At 38.8% G+C, this 19,540-nt stretch overlaps 1 protein-coding gene across 1 annotated transcript in view; it reads right to left on the bottom strand.

Annotated features, from left to right (window-relative positions):
• Positions 1 to 17,802: 17,802 nt before the first annotated feature.
• Hao1 (hydroxyacid oxidase 1) overlaps positions 17,803 to 19,540 on the bottom strand; it is a 95,291-nt gene continuing 93,553 nt past the window's right edge. The window contains exon 10 of the transcript XR_004770471.1: positions 17,803 to 17,862. The gene's annotated coding sequence lies outside the window, so the exon portion shown is untranslated. The remainder of the gene's footprint in view (positions 17,863 to 19,540) is intronic.

The following is a 19,540-nucleotide window of genomic DNA, read 5'->3' as shown; positions in this document are numbered from 1 at the left end:
CGGTGGCAGCATGGATAATACACTCCCACGTGCTTTCCAGTGGCAGCACAAAATGCTGGCACTCACATGGTCTCCATTGGCAGCACAAATCTTGGACATCGATTGGCCTCAGGAAGGATCTCAGACCACAGACTTTTGAGGAGATGTGATCCAGATAATGAACCATTCTTCATCTCAGATATCTTGTTACTCAGACTCAGGGTGATCAAGAGATAGTTCAGCCGTGGTTACTTCTCTCACTGCACATGCTGCTCAGTTCCGTCATCTTTCCCATCTCTCTATTCTGCATTCATTTATTAAAGTGGTGTTGCAATATGCTGTGTGTCACACGGTATACGATTTTCCCCAAACAGTTACATGTAAAATCTTATTACAATGAGTCATTGATCTGATTCAATGTTTCTGAAGCCCCATAAATACTGAAGTATGGCTGAGAATCATCTCAGTTACCCTGTTGTTGCCCAGAATCAGGGTGATCATGTGGCGGGGCCGTTCGTCCAGGGCCAGGACTTTTGTGAGATCCAGGCTGGTGCTGACCACCTTGACCTCGGCTCAGACAGTACCACTAACACCCTGGGTACAACAATCATGGTTGTAGACCTCTAGCCCTGCCATGGGTCTCTACTCTCAAGAAGCGTTCTTTGGCCAGAGATGTAGCGTGTACTCATGGAGCACAAGCTCAAGCCAGTAGAATTTATGGCTCTTGCTCTCTCCTTCTGGAACCAACAAAGCTATGATTATTAGTTGTTTGCATCACCAGAAACTCTAAACCAAGACCAAGAATGACCACAAGCCCCACTGTGTTGTCTCTGCTAACAGAACTGCAGATGGTGTAGCACCAGGTTGCTTGAGAGGAATGAAAAGTCCAACAGAGTTTTATTATCATTCTCGAAAATCTCAATAATAAAAATTTACCTTCCTCTTAACAATTACTATATTCTTCCAAATAGCCATGCTTTTATGGGGTCTTACTTTCTCAAATGTGTTTTTTGGAAAGCTAAGTATTGTTCTAATTACATGAGGGGAAGTTCATTTAGGTGAGGAAGAAAGAACATTCGCTTGTAAAAGAAAAAGAGCCCACTTTCTTATGAGATTTTTTTAAACTTCTGCTAGAGGAGAAGAGAGAGGGGAAACCATTCCCAGAATATATTATGTTAGAAAAGAAACTATTTTCAATAAAAGGAGAAAAAAGCCTTTCCCAAAACCAATTGGAATAAGCATTGTGGTCATTATGATCTCCAAAAATAATCAGGTGAGAAAATGGAAAGAAGCTGAAATTATTTTGTAAACTGAGCACTGCAGGGGATAAGGTGCTTTAATGGCTCTGATTAGAGACGGAGTTTTTCTCATCTCTACTGAAATGCAGTAGTGAAAGTAGGCTGAGCCTCAGAATTACAAGACTGAGCATAAGAAGAACTCCTTAATGAGAAGGAGTCATATGGCACAAGAATGAATAGCCGAACTTGTGAAATATCCCCCAGAGAACTCTCACAATGAGCTGGGTTCTCATGTGTCTGTGGTTAGCCAATTAGATGTGGTCTTGCTCTGTGGTAGAGAGCATAGATTCACCAATATTGAATCACCCCAGAGTCTGATTCAATGAAGCAAAAACTGGCCCCTGGACATGGAAAACTTCAATGATGTCTCCTAAATGTACCTCCCAGAAATCCCATTTGGGCTAAGATTGTGGCAAGTGCCTAGTATTGTCCAGACTGAATATAAGCTCATGCCTATTTATTTTTTCCAGTATACATGGGAACACTGGATATTCTCACAATTCATCTGGAGAGAATCCTCAAGGTATGACACACAGTAGGCCCACACTCCCTGGAAACACTTCACCATCTAAACATGAATGTTTAAAAAGCTTGAGATGTATTTTTATTTCTCTTCTTGCTATCGTTTGAAGAACACACAGACATTTATAACCAAATCAGACTACCTATGGCATCGACATATTTGATGTGAAGACAATTGATGGTTGACCTAGTGGACAACTGAAGTCTCCTTCCTACTCATAGTTTGTCATTATTTTTAACTTTTTGTTCTTCCCCATATATGTAATTCTTCTGGGGAAAAATGTGTAACTTGGCTAAATATGGTCCTAGTATTTGGTATGTAGTGATGTCTATTACAACACAAAAGCAGGAGATAGTAATTTTACATGTAAAAATATAATTCCCAATCACTTTCAGAAGTGATTAGGTTGTAAGTTTGATCCATGAGAATAGAATCCATGCCTCTGTAGGAAAGGCATCGAAGAGCTCCACCAGCCCCTTTCTACCATAAGAAGATGCAATCAGTAATTGCCCATCCTCAATCTGAAGTAATACCTTCGCCAGCACTTGATCATGCTGGTACCATATCTCAGGCATCAATGTACTATGAAATGCTGAGAAATAAATTTCTGTTGTTTATAAGCTGTGCAGCCTGTGGTCCCTTATTATAGAAATCTGAACTCAATAAGATACTATTCCAATATGCTTCAAATTTAATGCACAACTACTGAGATCCCATTTAGGGAAATATTAGGAGACTTCACCCCGATGGATAAGGATCAAATATGGCATGTGAGCAGAGAAATTACATCAAGTGATACCAAATGTTCTTAAGAGCCTTGGCCCATGATGGGCCCCTAATTTAATCTACCTTGAGGTCTTCACAGTCTAGTCTACATGTATTTACTCCTATTTACTGCTTGGATGATTGCTCATTCCCCCTCTTGGTCTTTGACTAAGTACCACTTCCTTGGATCACTCATACACCTAAATTGTCCTTCTGTGTGAGTTGTGTGTGTGAGCTATATTCTCTAACTGTTCCTCACAATGCCTATTCCAGTTAAACATTTGATGATTTATGCTATTTTATTTCCTGATGGCCCACTAATCATGACCTCCATGAGAGTGGAGGCCAAACCAGATTTGTTCAAGGCTTTATCCTATCAAATGCATAAAATGTCTTTAGAATGACAGTGAATAATCAATACAAAGTGGGCATCTACCTTACATGCCTCTAATTCTATGAGACATGAACCTCAAAGACAATAATTTATCACAGATGCATTAATGACAAAATAATAGAAGACCACAAAACAGAACTATCAGTGAAAACACCAGTAGACACTGAAAGAGTCTTAGGAAATCAAATCTCTAACTTGAGAACTAACAAAACAGGTATATGAAACTGAATAACTTGTCATGTTTATATGACAAGTGGATATCAGTGTTATATATATGTACGCCTATAAATGATTCCTAACAAGTACTTCATGGATGGATGGATGGATGGATGGATGGATGGATGGATGGATGGATGGATGGAGAAGATGTATCCAGGAGAAGGTTGCCCACAAGTTGTTGAGCAATTCTTCACAGAAACATTTTCTTTACTTTATAAGATATAACAGTTATTATTTTATAATTATGAGACTCAAAATGATTGTGAAATATCTCAATTCATTATTTCATTCACCCATTAAACCAATAATTTTTGCATTTATTTATTCATGTTTACATACTGACTGTAGCTGCCCCCTCCTGTAGTCCAATCCCCCATCTCCCTAATCCTCACCCCAATCCACTCTGCCTCCATTTCCCTTTAGAAATGGGTAGGCCTCCCATGGATATCAACCAGGCACATCATATCAAGTTGTAGTGAGACTAGGCACCTTCTCTCCTATTGAGCGTGAACCAGAAGCAGGTAACAGAGTCAGAGAGAGCCTCTCCTCTCACTGTTAGGAGTCTCACAAGATCACCAAGCTACACAACTGTAATATATGTTCATAGGATCTAGGTCAGTCCCATGTTGACTCCTCGGTTAGCAGTGAAGTCTCTGTGAGCTCCTATAAAACCATGGTGCTGGAACTGGAATCCTATGAATTGCCTGCCCATTTTCCTCCTTCCTCCTTAAAAAGAGAATCCTAAACTTATTTTCTGTGCAGAGATATTTAGGTACATTCCTTTTAAATTTTAATCTTACTTTGGGCAATATCTGTATAGGTATGTCACCAAAATATAACCAATTATTAAATAATAAGACTCAGGATGTAAAAGCAGGAGAAATAAAATAGAGACCATCTTCAGATTCAATGCAGGTCAACAGAGACTCACATGAGATCCTATCCAAACAGGAAGACACAAAAAAAAAAAACTAGACATAGATGATGTCTATCATCAGATCCCACATAAATGAAAATTCCAGTAAATGAATCCAGACCAAAAAAAAAAAAAAAGAGTAGATTAGTGCGCAATTTGTCTTGGACTGTGGGTGTAGGAAAGAAGGGGGTAGTGACAATGGTTATAGGAGCTTCTTTGTTGAATAGTAGAAGTGCTTTGAAAAATAGGTTGTTTAATCTGGGAATATATTTAAATCCAACCAAATTATATCACTCAGACTGTAGGGATTAAATCTCATTATACTATTTTAAAGCATCAAAAAGAAAATGGTGATCAGAACACAGAACCTAACAATATGACCAAAACTTTGTGGCTCCCAGCACTGTCATTCCCTGCTGTTTCTCTCTGAATCTGCTTACCTGAGTTTGCCTGCAAACTGACACTGCATGTGCTAATACAATTAACCAGTCTTTGGCCCCAGAGGCTTAATTACTTCATTTCTAGCTTTTCCTCTCCCAAATTGTGACCAGCTAAAACAGTTGACAAGTTTTCTGTCCGAATTTCCAAATTTGGATCCAGTTTTTTGTTTGTAACATGCTTAGCCCTGTTAAAAAACATAAACAAAACAATTGATTATACATTACCAAAAATGTGCATTAGAATGGCCCTTCACTCAAGGTAATATATTCCTTCACACCAGAAGATAAACACATTTTATCCTTTCTCCAGTGTTTGCAGTGTTTATAAAAGGCATTAAGTAATATTTGTGCTATATTCCAACTTGTAGATTGGTCTTTTAGATATTTTTCTGATTTAAATACACAATGTACTTTATCAACAGCAAGATATTTTTGTCCAACCCCTCTCAAAATTGAACAGTATCAGATGTTTAGAACACCACTGACTCATCCCCAGTGATTTGGATGCCGCTGACTCCAGGTAGGAACTGATAGCACCAGTTTCCCACTAGTTCCTATGCAGGTTAATGTTGATGACGATATCAAGAAAAACTTGGAAGATGGGAGATCAAACACAGGTAGTTACTAATTACCTATATATCTTCATCTAAGAGTGGGCTCCCATGAGATCGCTTCTATCCACATTGGCATGCAAACTCGTGGTGTATCCATGCCAGTCTTGTTCAGGCAACCATATTATTGAGATCTCATGGGTTCACCTTCCCTGTTCTATACAGAAGATACAATCCTGCAACAGGTCTCTTGGTCTTCTGACTCTCACAAACCTTATGCTCCCTCATCCATAGTGTTTACTGAAGACTTGGGTGTGCAGTTATGTTGTAGATGTTTCAATTGGCGCTGAGCACATAGTCAGTTGCTCTCTGTGTATCTTGACCAGTTGTGGTTTTTCTGGAATGGTCTTGACGTTCAACAAAAAGAAGCTTCTTTAATAAGGATGTAGGAATTTAGAATACAGACAGGAATTATGCTGGCTCAAGAAGTGGTGGGAGTAGGTTATCCTCTAAGATTTGTGACTTTACTAGCCACAGGTAGTTGTCCTGGTTTCTAGTACCAGGAATCCTTTCTTTCCTGCTGAGCAGAACTAACAGAATCCGAGTCCAATTAGACCACTGTTGGTTATTGCCAAGATATCAGTATTACTACTGCATCTTTAGGGATATTTTGCTGTGCTGGTCATTGTTATAGTTCATGAACATCACAGTTGGGTAGGAAGGACTATTGACTGCTCTTCTCCCTTGGCAGCCTGCATAGCACCTTCCAGTATTACAAAATCATCCTCAGAGAGGAGCCTCTCTGGTTAGATCCCACTCTTGTTCTGAGGCCTATTTCTGAAGTGTGTAGTGTCTTCAACAAAAGGGACATAACTTAAAATTCTGGAAAGTAACCAAGGGCAACTACAATAGACTGAATTGTTTTAAGAGTTGCTTGGACTCTTTTGACCAACAACTTACAAGGAGGTTTCTCATACATGGTACTGGAATTTTTGTTACATAGTCTATGACTCTTAGAGGGGAAGCATTAACATCTCAAGTGTCATAACATCATTTAAAATAAATGAAATATATATGTGTGTTTATGTACATAGAGATAAATTTATAATCATTATATATATTTTAGGCTAATATATATAATGATTCAGTATAGATTTTTTCAAATATTCTTAGTATTACTTATCCCTCCTTCTTCTCCTTCTGTTTTATCTTCCCTGACCCCTCCACAGTTAAAGCAACCCCCTATTTTTTCCATTCCCTTTTCTTATTACCTGCTGTTACAGTCCTGATGTTATAATCCAACAATAGTTAACATGTAGGTGTATCATAAAAACTAAGCTTTGGAAGTAGCAAATCTTCAATAGCAAGTTCACACATTCCTACCCATCATTTTTCAATAATTGCGCTAAACCATATTACCATGTCTGTGATAAGTTTGGGTCTAAATTCTCAGCCTTTAGTAGTTATAATGAGGATAAAAGATAACACATTAATTGTCATTTATGCCCTCATAATCCCAGAGTACTACTTCAGGTAAAGATAGTCCTGATACTGTTGAATAGTCTCTAAGGTGAATTATTCATACTATTCTAAATGACAGAATTATTCCTGATACTACTCAGCCAAACTTAAAATATAAATAAACTGTCTAACAAAACATTTCATATATGGAATGTTTTAACTGCTAACCATAAAAGCCAGAGGCAAATATTATATGTGTCATTACAATCCTATGATTCTTTCGATTGGTCTCACTTTTTTTCTATTGTTTTTGTTATTTTGTTTTATTTTGTTTTGTTTTTGAGACAGGGTCTCACATTGTAGTCCAGGCTGCCTTCACACTCACACTCAGGCAAATTTTCCAGTCTCAGCCTCCCAAGTACAGATATTACAGGCAAGATCCACCACTGCACTTGGTTTCTTATTCTTATTTTGAAGGTAACAATTTTTATTTCAAATTTATAAGATGAACTATAAAAATGTAACATTGTTTTAACAACATATATGCACATATTTTTATTTTGAAAAATGTTCTTTCCAGAGACACAGAAAGAAGAAAGGGAGGGAAAGATGTAAGGGAAAAGAAAAGAAAGTGACCTAAATCAGTGTTCCTGACTCATGGGTGGGTGTATTCAGGATTTTGTGAATCCATTCAGGATCTTGCTTAACTGCAAACTTGGATTCTGTAGGTTTTGGAAAGGAACCTTGATTTGGCAATTTTAACAGGTTCCCCATTGATACTGCTGAATAGCAAACACATATTGTATGGAAAATCTAGACTGTGCCCAGACATAGGGCATTTAATGGATCGTGTTAAGTACCATGTGTACTGTGATGAGAATAGGAGATAAACAGTTAAGCATATTTTCCATAATTCACTAAAACATCTCTAAATGCTTAAAATGGGCATTTAAAACTCAAACTGTGTCTAAGGACACCAAATTTTCCGTATTCTTGCAAGAGAGCTTCCTGGTCATCATTTCATTTGTGCCATCTCAGAAAGGTGTATAGAGATATGCTCCTGGCTCTTATTGATACTTCTCTGATGTTTAATGATGTAAAAACCTTACCTATGCTTCTGACCATATTTTTGAACTTTCTAAAAAAAATACACCTATATAAATATTTTGACAATCGAGTGTGATACCATTTATTCATTCATTCATTCATTCATTCATTCAACTATAGATTCATCTAAATATTTACCAAGTTGCTATCATATGTCAGAAATATTGTCTCTACCATCAAATCACAATGCAATATGGTTTATAAACTAATACATCATCTAGAGTCTAGAAGCCAGGAATGATGGTACAGCACTCTGGAGACTGAGACAGGATGATCGTAAGTGTGAGGTCAACCTGGGTTACATGCTAGGGAAAAGGGATGGAAGGAGCAGAGGATGGGAGGGAGGCCCTGAGTTCTTTTGCACAGCTTGTGAGCAAATGTGAGCCAGTGAACTAGATTTACATCTTTCCCAGAGAAAGCACGGGTCCTGTGTCCCAGGAGAAGGCATACAAAGGTTTGTCTTATAGCCACAGGAACACTGATGTCTAGTCAGAGATGAACTTGATTGATGGGTTTTCTGTGATAGCCTCCTGGCACTTAATCTCAGCCAAATATTAATGTGTGGAATTTATTGCAGTTGAGTTCAGAAATTAAAAATGACCATCTGTGGCACACGTGTGTGGTATGTAAAACAATAATATATTGTGGGCCAGTCTGACTTGAAGCTAAGAGTATTAGGATGGTGACAGGCTGCTGAACTCAGTCACACCAACACAACGAAATGAATCAGCGAGATGCTAGCACCTGTCCCCAAGTAACACGCTTCCAACATAATGCACAGTAAGCATGAGATGTTTGCTGACAGTTCCTTCCATTACCTTTATAACAGTCTGTGCTGTGTACATCTGGAAATAGAGTTTACTTAACTGGGATGAGATAGATAATTAAATAAAAGCCAATGTTAGAGAAAATATTCCATAGTATCAGAGTTTGGAGAAGACTGTACTGAAGTTCCCAGGAAGATTGTCAGGTCAAAGTAGAGATGTAGATGCACACATCTGTGACCAAAGAAAGAAAAATAACAGCATTCTCATTTGAAAATAAAATGCACCAATAATTTACAGTTGTTACAATTCAAATATGATTATGGGTACATTACTTATACACATAAGTGATGACTGTATTATGTATGTATGTATGTATGTATGTATGTATGTATGAAGACTAAGAATGTAAACCCTTAGAGAAAGGAATATAAACCATGAAGTACAGACACATTCATTGTATTTTACACTTGCTTCTTCACACTGAATTATCTTAATCAGAGAATGATAAACAATGCATTTAAAATAACTTCTTGGAACGTCTTATCACAGCAGATCTCAGGCTATTATCTCTATGGCTTTGGTTTATGCTCACATGACTGAATTCAGTCAGTGTAGTTAATCTACAGAGTATGTTTGTTCCAAGATTCTAGTGGACTGGTGACTGAGGTTTCATAATGTGAACTATATAATGTCTAAGTATTTTCCTAGGAGATACTTAAGGCCCTCAAAGAGCATTTGAAAAAATTCTGAAAGAGGAAAATTAGTAGTATGGCAATTAAATCATTGCCTTATACTATACAATGAGTGGTTTTAGTAATTTCAAGTTCAATGATCTTTCCAGCCTGACAATGTCATAGGGATGAGAGGGACAGAGGTAGAAAGGAAGGCAGAGCAAACATGTGTTCACCCATTTGACAACACTCATCATGTTCCAACTGTCATCTACAGAAATCCAGTTCAATTGAAAAAGATGAGCATGCATAAACCACTGGATATGTAAGTGATTCATCCAGTAATACACATAATGTATCCTTTTAAAAGAAAAGAAAGTATGGACCAAGACTACTTTGCCTCTAATGTAGGCAGGTTGTTGACAAAGGATAGAGGAACTGTCAGTTTCATGCTATGTGGGACAAGAGTTCACCAGAGACCAGTTTAGTAAGAAAGTGGTAAAAATAAGTCTCCACATTTATTCATTCACTAAACAAATAATTTATTGAGTGACTATTATGTATAAAACATTTGGTGAAGTATCTTGCATTCAACAATTATGATCTGCAACATACTCTAAATTCTTAATGTACAAGATGTTACAATGAAGTCAACAAAGCAAAGCCTTAGCTGTGACAAGAAGAACCAAAAGTTATCAAAAGACAGGTAGCTCTTTGATAAGGGTAAGCTGAGGAGACACAGAATAGTGACATATTTTCTTAGGTTACAGTGGGTCATAAATAACAGAGTGAGTGATCTGACCATGGTAGTCTGTGCTGAAACTCAGTGCTCAGGAGGCTGAAGCAGGATGATCAGGCCAGCATGAACTACACATGAGACCTTGTCAAGAAGGGCATCCTAGGGAAGAAAGCAAAGAGGAAGGAGAAAGAGAATGAAGGAGTGAGAAGTAATAAAATGTTTATTTGCAAAAGGAGTAAAGCAGCCATATAGCATAGTTTCTATCCTTACCTAAAGGAATACAGAGTATAAAATAGGAAATCAGTCACGTTCGCAGAATTGAGGCCATGGCAGCAAGTAACTGTAAGTTCAGACTAGCTTAAACCAGAACACATGTGCTTTTCCTCCTGGCATAGTCTCTATAGCTCTGCTTCCATTCCCATTCCAGAAGTAGTCTTTATGTGGAATATCATCATTATCATAGGGACAAAAGCTGAAAGGTTAAAGCAAGTCATATGATCTCAAAAAGAAGCATAGGTGATTCTCTTCTACAAGATGTTCAGATGTCTAATGTGACTGATTAGAGTGAGAGAAAACTGAGTTAGAAGAATAAATCTATCTTTATCCCACAAGCAATGTACCCCTGTATATCTTATTCCACAAGATATTTATCCAAGATGTGTTTATTGACTTTTAAATGATAGAAAAATATAAATATTTAACAATAGTTTCTAGCTCAAAAGTTATTCACTGAAGGAAGTAACATATAACCAATGGAGTCGGACCCTTCCTACCCTCACCATTTCCACCAGCTAGCCTGGCCTGGGTGCATATCCCGTGTACTACTCCTGCCTACTTAGTGGACTTTAGCCCACCTATGAGACATCTAACCTCCAGGTCCTCAGCTTGGGGGCTTATTGTGCCCAGATCTTGTCAAATAGGTATAGTTCTTGTCAATCATTAAAGAAGCTGGGGTTGTTGTTGTTGCTTTGTGACAGATGGAGACCATTATTGAAAGGCATAACTTGTCAAAAAACAGAGAACAACTGACCATGGGATGCCCAGACCAAACTGATTTATCTACAAAGCAATCCCTAAACCTACAGCTCAAGGAATAATATTGAAGATGGGGCAGAAATATTGAAAAATCAGAGGACCAGGATGTCTACTACAAGATAGTGTCTTACATATAAGACAGGGAAGCCTCAGCCATGAAATCTCAACAATATAGCTACCAAAACAAGACTTGACATGCCAATGAGTAGGAAAAATCTTACCAGACTCTACTACTAGACAAACAGCTATGTATAATAAGGACTACCTGTGAGAGGAAGATTCAATCTCTCCCAGGGATGTCCAATGCCAAATGGTCAGCCCAAAATGTGTGTATCTAAGAGCAACACTAAATGGGCTCAGCAGGTTGTATTTATGGATTGTGCGTGTGCGTGTATGTGTGTGCGTGTGCATGTGCATGTGTGTGATGTGTGTGTGTGTGTGTGAGAGAGAGAGAGAGAGAGAGAGAGAGAGAATACAATGACAATTTAAGAAAAAGAGACTATCAGTTTTAAAGGGAGCAAGGAGGAAGACAGGAGAAGTTGGAGGGAGGAGTGAATGATGTAAATACAGGTACACAGATGACATTTTAAAAATAATAAAAACTATCGACATGGTTTTTCTTGTAACTTTTATTTCACACCACTGGACCATTCTAAACATTGTGTTTCTACTGCTGCAGTTCAACTGTCTGGGAAGAACACGCTAAACTTTGTTGTCATCTTTTGATGACTCTTGCCATGGGCAGCCTCACAGCTCAAGTTCTGGATCCATAGCATGCTGAGAGACAGCAAGAGATAGCTCCCTGCGTGAGCGAGCCAAATATTTTTCACATAGAAATTCTAGAGTCCACACAAGCACCAAACTCATCAAGCAATGATGACATCATGAGAATCTGCAGAGTGTCCTCCTTTTGACATCCTTCTGGCTGTGCTCAAAGAAAGGTCATTACTGCCAGGGAGAGATGGGAATAATGCAACAAAAATGTCACTGATGTCACAGTAACACTGCATGAAGCCTTGAAAACAGGCTGTCTGAGCCTACTTTCTTCATCGGGGGATATTTGGAAACTTTTTTGACTTCTCAATGACTCGATCCATCTTTCAGCTTCCAAAAACAATAACAATAATCTGTTTGACTGGATTTTGCAAATATTGGCAAATACTGACCTGAACTCTACCTGAATGGCTTGACATAGCTGACATAATTGGGTTACCCCAAACTGAGCCTCACTCCTGTGCAAAGGCAAGAAGACTTTAAAATCCTCCCCTGGGAAGGCTGTCAGTGAAGGAAGAACCCTGTGTGTCTTACAAGGCTAGCTCAGCAGCTCTGTTAGAAATAGACTGGATTTTGTTATTTAAAGACAAAATGGTCAAAGAATGGGAAGAGTCTCCTTAGACAACCCAAAAGCCAGCATTTTTGCTTATCAGAACTACCATTTGTGAAAGGCCCACCCCTGGGGCCCTTGCTGACTTCCATTTTCATTTTCATCATTTTTCACAGAACTTTAGACCCCAGGAGACAATGTGGATTTTTACAATAAAAATATTCTTTTTTAATGTCCAACTATGAATGGGTCAAATGAATTGAAGCAGTATCTGAATAAAATTAAGTTAAATATGAGAACAGCCCTCAGGAGATATCTAAGAGGGTAAAGAAGCTTGCTAGACAAACATGAGGTCCTGGGTTCAGATTCTCAGGGGCCATGTGAAAAGCAGGGTGTGCCACACATACCTAGGACCCGCTACTATGGAGCTGAAACAGGAAGGAAGGTGGGATCCCTGGAGCTTGTTAGCTGCAGTCTTCGATGAAAATAAAAATACAATAAAATGAAAAATAATAGACTGCAGAATCAGTGAAAGGCCCTGTCTGAAGGGGACATGGCAGAGAGGATACCCAACATCTTCATCTGGTCTCTATATGCATGAGGATTTGCTATCCACACACAGACATGTACATGTATGCATACAAAATAAGAAATAAGAAAAATGTGAAAGCTGTTCACCAGGTAACTGATTATAATTTTCAGTGAAAAGATTTTTTGGTACACTGCCTCCTCTTGGGGGACATAACCAGACCTTTAATTAGTCCTACATCAGGAAAGCAATTGCCTTGGGTTCTTCTATACAATAGTCCATAATGATTTCCAGAGAGCATCGATCAACTTGAGCAGAGATGATACTTAGTGTCAGTGGGGAAAATGAATAATAAAAATGGCATACCAAGGAAACAGGGAAAATTGAAATCTGATTAGCTAAACAAGTATTTGATTGCTGTTATGGTTTTAACCATGTGCTAAAAGCTGGTCATCCCATTGTGGTGTTACTTGAGCTGCAAGATTTTTAAGGGAGTGAAGCCTAGTGGCAGGAAGTTGGGCCACTGGGGATGTGCCCTAGAAGACTTTTGATTCTCTTGCTTTCCAGCCACCCTGAGGTCAGCTTCTTTCTTCTGCCACCTGCTGTCACAGGCCGAAAAGCTATGGGGCCAAGTGACCATGGACCCAAAACTCTTAATCTATGAGGCAAAATATATTTTTCTTATGAGTGATTTCAGTTACTAATCTTGGGCGTTTTATCACACCAACCAAAAGTTAACAAATTCTCAGTAACACCTATGCAAAAACATTGTTCTTCCTCAACTGGGAAAAATAAGCTATGAGAAACCAGCGCCTGCACTAAAGTTTGAGTTGGGGAGAGGGTAGGTACCTTGGAGGTGACATCAGGACATACCAGGCTGGGTCAGAGGACAGACACTACAATGAAGCAGAAAGAAAGACTAAAATCTAGTCCTTGTAACAGAAATGGCTAAGGCAGTAGTTCCCAACCTGTGGGTTGCAATCCCTTTGGAGGTCAAATGACCCTTTCCCAGGGTTTGCATTTATGTTATATTTATATTATGATTTAAAGTAGTAGCAAAATTACAGTTATGATGAAGCAACAAAAATAATTTTGGGGTTGGGGATCACAGCATGGGGATCTGTGTCAAAGGGTCACAGTTTTAGGAAGGTTGAGAACTGCTGACCTAAGGCTCATGTAGAACCAGTTATCAGGGGAATCCAAAAAGTACTCCAAAGTCTAATAGAAAATGAGGACAATAATTAAGTTTGAACCGAGGCTTTTAGAAAGTACAGGACATGGAATAGCTGAAGTGAGGTTGCACATGTCCTCTAATGCCTGCTGGGACTGAGACTTTGTTTGGGTCTCTGTCTGAGACTACATAACTCCCTACACCCAGAAGGTACAACATCCCAAGATTTTCTGTAACCAAGCATAGTGAGGAAATCACTTTTTTTTTGCATTTTCAGTATCTATTTATACCCAACAAATTGCATAGAAACCCTGAAATGTCTGCATTGGTTGAGTGTATGCATGGCTCCCTACATGGTCCCTGCAGCTGAGTGCCCCTGAGTTATCACCCTGCCTGCTAAAAGAGCCTCACATGTGCAGTCATATTCATAACCATCATCATCTTCAGAGAATCCATAACTGTCATAGTATATTCCTTACAATGTATACCACATGCTTCAGTCAAATTAAAATGCCTTTATATCATAGGTCAAGAAGTAATTTCAAGAAAATCCTAACTTTAGTCCAAAATGTGCAAAGGGAAATATTAAAATTCTCTATTGCCTTTAAAAAAATCTTACTATCAGCCAGTGCAATTTACAAAATCAGGGTGTCCACGTTGGAGGTTATTTAGGAAGTATCTGTTGTAGTTTTGTTGTTATTGTTGCATTTTCATTTTCAAACATTTATAGAATCTTTCCTTGGTAGATAAAAGAAAGTTTTAATTTTTTTACTAACTTGTCACACCTGTGGGAGGGTGAGGGGAGGGAAAGAGAAAAGAGGGGAGAGTCCATCTCTTGCCTCAGTCCCATAGTGCTGGTTTTGGGGTTACACTGCCTGTCACTGTGCCCAGCTCACCAGAAATTGGACCCTTCCCAGGAGCACTTGCTAGTACTTGAGCAACTGAGCAGATCGTCCAGATGCTGTGTTCATATTTTGCACCATCTTCTCAAGTAACTATCTGTTGTATGGTGTTATGCGTAAAGCTAAAATGGTTGAAGTTAGATAATTTGTTCTTCAGTGATTAATGAAACTGTGAATGTTTTAGATTTAAAGCATTATTGTTTAGAAGTTTTGGCATTTGAAAGCTTCCTTTTCTATAACTTAGTGGGTACTCTTTAAGATATAACTTATTCACCATAACATTTTTTCTTCTAAAAAAAGGCTTGCAGTTTTCATTGTGTAATGTACTTTAGTGTGTAATCACCCTGTAACCATTTTCTTTTCAATGTCTAGAAATTTTGGGCATTCAGTCAATCAAAACTAGAAGCTATGCATCTATCGAGGCCTCTGACTCACTTGTAAATCCAGCATTGTGAGGAAAGGGGAAACATGCTTCTGAGGCTACATCAAATAGGCTCACATGGCCTCTCCAATGTGCTTTCCTGTCCCTAAGCTAAGAGCCCAAAAGCTTGGAAACAATCATGTTAAGCTGAGGATAATAAAGAGGCCATGTGTCCTTGCTGTGATTGGCAGCTACAGCAGAGAGTCCAGCTAAGTGTGGCCAGGTGACAGAGCCACTTTGGACATCCAACCTAGTGAGGCCTTGACAGAGTTGCAATTCATAACTAAAGGGTGTCAGACATTTCAAAAGGGAATTTCTCAGGCAAGCTCTCTGAATTCCCAACTCTTTAAAGCATGAGCTTTAATATTGTTAATATTGTTTTAACCTTACACATTTTGGACATTTTGTTATTCGGGATAGATAACTGAAATATCGTCTGACTCGTTTTTCCACTGTGAAATGAAATTTATAGATTGGCTAAAATAAAATTATCCCCTGCAAGTGTGCTTGCATGTGCACATGCTTACACACACACACACACACACACACACACACACACACACACACACACACACACACGTGTGTGTGTGTGTGTGTGCATGCATATACACACATACATACAGGGATAAATATGCTACTATGCTCTGAATGTCAGAGTAAATTTCTTGCGTCTGCCTTCAAATCAATATTCTAGCCAGCATTGTCTTGCTTGTAAACAGAGGGGCCCTCTGCAAATTCATCCCTGGTCTTTACTCAACTGAGGAAAGTTTTCACCCTATGCAATCCAATTTTCCACAAGAGATAATATTGGAAATTCAGCATTCCTTCCTCTGAGTGTCCTCTAGTTAGAGAAGAATTGACACACAGGCCAAGGGACAGCATCATTCTCGAGGTAATTTCTCTAGCATAGGATTTAGCTAATTTGTCTTTTCTATGGCTTCCATTGTTCTAGATGCAATATTTCACAAATGCAACCTAACACTGTGCTAGGCTACTTTTCTAACAGCTGCACCATGCTATTGGCTAATGCTATGGCTGTTATGGAGTGGAAATCCCAGAGTTTTGCCATCTGTGCTGTGGCCAAACCAGCTCACTCTCATGCAGCTGTCTTCTGAACCTAAACAGAAACTGGAACTTGGTTCTGTTTTATGTCATTTCATTGGTTTCTGCCAAGTGTGTCTCTGGTAGTTGAGATCATCTTTAGTATTGGTTTTGTCGTGTAAAGATTTTTGTTGGTTTTGTTTTGTTGTTATTTTATTTTTGTGTGCTTCATACACAAACACTGCATCCTTCATCACTCTCTCCCATGCTCCTCCACTCCAGTGCATCCCTTCTAAATCCATGACATCTTCATTATTGTTACACACATATACAATGTATTATACACACATATATTGTATATGTGTATATATTATATAAATGTGTATATTGTCTGTATATGCATATACAATATGTATGTGTCTGCATTTAAGTATTTAAGAAAGAAAATAATTTTCACCTGTTTTTTTAATTTTTATAAAATTATAATTTCACATGTCAATCCCTTCTCCCTCTCCCCCTTTCCCCCAATACCCCACCAGTCCCCTCCCCTGCCCCCTCCACTCCCCATAGAGGGTAGGGCCCTACAAGGGACCTCCCCAAATGCCACATCATCATCCTGGGCCAGGTCTTGGCCCTCCCCCATGTGTCCAGGCCAAGACAGCATCCCTTCACATGGGAAGGGCTCTCAAAGTCCCTTCTTACACCAGGAAAAATACTAATCCACTACCAGAGGCCCCATAGGGTGCCAAGGCCTCCTTGTTGACATCCACTTTCAGGGGTCTGGATCTGTCCCGTGATGGCCTCCCAGACAGCAGTCTGGGGGCCATGTGCTCCCCCTTGTTCAGGTCAGCTGTTTCTGTGGGATTCACCAGCCTGGTCCCGACCCCCTTGATCTTCATCTCTCCCTCTCTGCAACTGAGTTCCAGAGTTCAGTTCAGTGTATAGCTGTGGGTGTCTGCCTCTGATTCCATCAGCCACTGGATAAGAGCTCTAGGATGGCATAAAAAGTAGTCATCAGTCTCATTATAGGGGAAGGGCATTTAGGGTAACCTCTCTGCCATTGCCTAGATTGTCAGTTGGTGTCATCCTTGTAGATCTCTGGAAATCTCACTAGTGCCAGATCTCTCCTCAGACTATAATGGCTCCCACTGTTATGATATATCTCATCCTGCTCTCCTCTATTCTTCTCCCAATTCAACCTTTCTGCTCCTCCATTTCCTCCTCTTCACATTCTTCCAGCTCCCACTCTCCTACCCTCATGCTCTGAATTAGCCTAGGAGATCCTGGTCCTTCCCATTCTCCAGGGAACCATGCATTTTTCTCTTAGAGTCCTTCTTGTTTCCTAGTTCTTTTGGTGAAGAGGATTGTAGGCTGGTAATCCTTTGCTCTATGTCTAAAATTCATATGTGAGTGAGTACATACCATGTTTGTCTATTTGTGACTGGGTTACTTCACTCAGGATGGTTTCTTCTAGTTCCATCCATTGGCCTGCGAATTTCAAGTTTCCATTGCTTTTTTTCTGCTGAGTAGTACTCCATTGTGTAAATGTATCACATTTTCTCTAGCCATTCTTCAGCTGATGGGCATCTAGGTTGCTTCAAGGTTCTGGCTATTATGAACAACACTGCTATGAACATAGAAGCTAGCCATCAAAACACCAATCGATGAAATTAAAAAGTGGGGCACAGAACTAAATAGAGAATTCTCAACAGAAGAATCTAAAATGGCTGAAAGACATTTAAAAAGTGCTCACAATCCTTAGCCATCAGAGAAATGCAGCTCAAAACAACTCTGAGATACTATCTTACACCGGCCAGAATGGCTAAAATCAAAAACACCAATGACATTCTATGCTGGAGAGGGTGTAGAGAAAAAGGAACACTCCCCCATTGCTGGTGGGAGTGCAAACTTGTAAGACCAGTCTGGAATCAGTATGGCCATTGCTCAGGAAAATGGGAATCAGTCTACCTCAAAATCCAGCAATTCCTCTCTTGGGCATATACCCAAATAATGCCCGTTCACCTGATTTTTTTCAAACTTCTCTTGTTTATGTCTCCTTTGCTTTGTCACTTAAAGTTTTAACTGTGAATTCCATCTATCCACTTCATCTCTAAAGTTCTATCAAAACTATTCACAGAAATATTGAGCTGACAGAATTAAGAGCGCAGTCTGGCGCAATATCATTAGTACACTATGGAATTCCTTAGCAAGTGTTTAAGGCCCCAAGTATAAATATCCCCATTGTTTGATCCACTAAGCAGGAAGATTGGGTCAAAATCTTGCCAAATGCATAGATAAAACTAAAATAATTAAGAAGCACTTATCAATAGCATGGTGTGTGTGCTAGAGTTTATAACAAAGAGAGAAAGCACATAAATTCAGATGACTTGTCTTGCATGGAGATAGGATAACTCCTCAAATATATTAATTGTCTTTCAATTCTCGTCCAAAGACTTTAAATCGCATGCATAATAAACCATTCTAGAATACTGTGTTACGTTAAAAAAAGACAACCACAGTGTCTTCAGACAAAAATCAATACTTATTAATGCATACAATAAAATAATAACTTTGTTGTATATGATTTTTTAAAATTACATAAATAAATAATGAAAGCTCCCCCAAAAGACGTCAATCCGCATTTTAAGGTTTCACTATTATCTTGAAAGCCCATACATCATTTTCTTAGTTCAGATTTGAACAATAAATTTTGTTTTCTAGTATTTCTTAAAAATTAGAGTGTAACCACTCTACTAGGAATAATAAATCCGTATATATATGTATATATAGTTAATGAATAAAAGCCATGAGTTATTACATTATTCAATTTTATTTTCTTCTTATCAAAAACCTTTCTATGGAGTTCATTAACTGGTCATCCTGTATACAGTTTTCTGTTCATGCCAGTTTGTAGGGTAGAACTTGTCCACCTCTCTCGAAACTGTTCTTACAGTATCTACAGCAGAGCCCAGGGCTTGCAGATACTCTAAAGAGATGTTGAGTGTGGTATAGGATTTTTTTCCCATTTTATTCGGTTGCCCTTATCTTTACTTATTTTTGGGTAGTGTTGTAACTGGGTACATGTGTACAGTGTGTAATGATCTAATAAGGATAATTACTGTCTCTGCCTCCTCAAGTAAAATCATTTCTGTGTGTTGCTAACCTTGGAACCCTGCTCTTCTAGTCATCTTGAAATGTATAATTAACTATTCTCCACCACATCTGCCTTGTATTACTACGTAACAAAACAACTTACTGCCCTTCTGTGTTTTGATACCCATTATCTA

Source organism: Cricetulus griseus, chromosome 6, assembly GCF_003668045.3.
Source record: "Cricetulus griseus strain 17A/GY chromosome 6, alternate assembly CriGri-PICRH-1.0, whole genome shotgun sequence".
NCBI lineage: Eukaryota > Metazoa > Chordata > Mammalia > Rodentia > Cricetidae > Cricetulus > Cricetulus griseus.
Note: the sequence above shows the minus strand (reverse complement) of the source record. Positions and strands in the feature narration are given on the sequence as shown.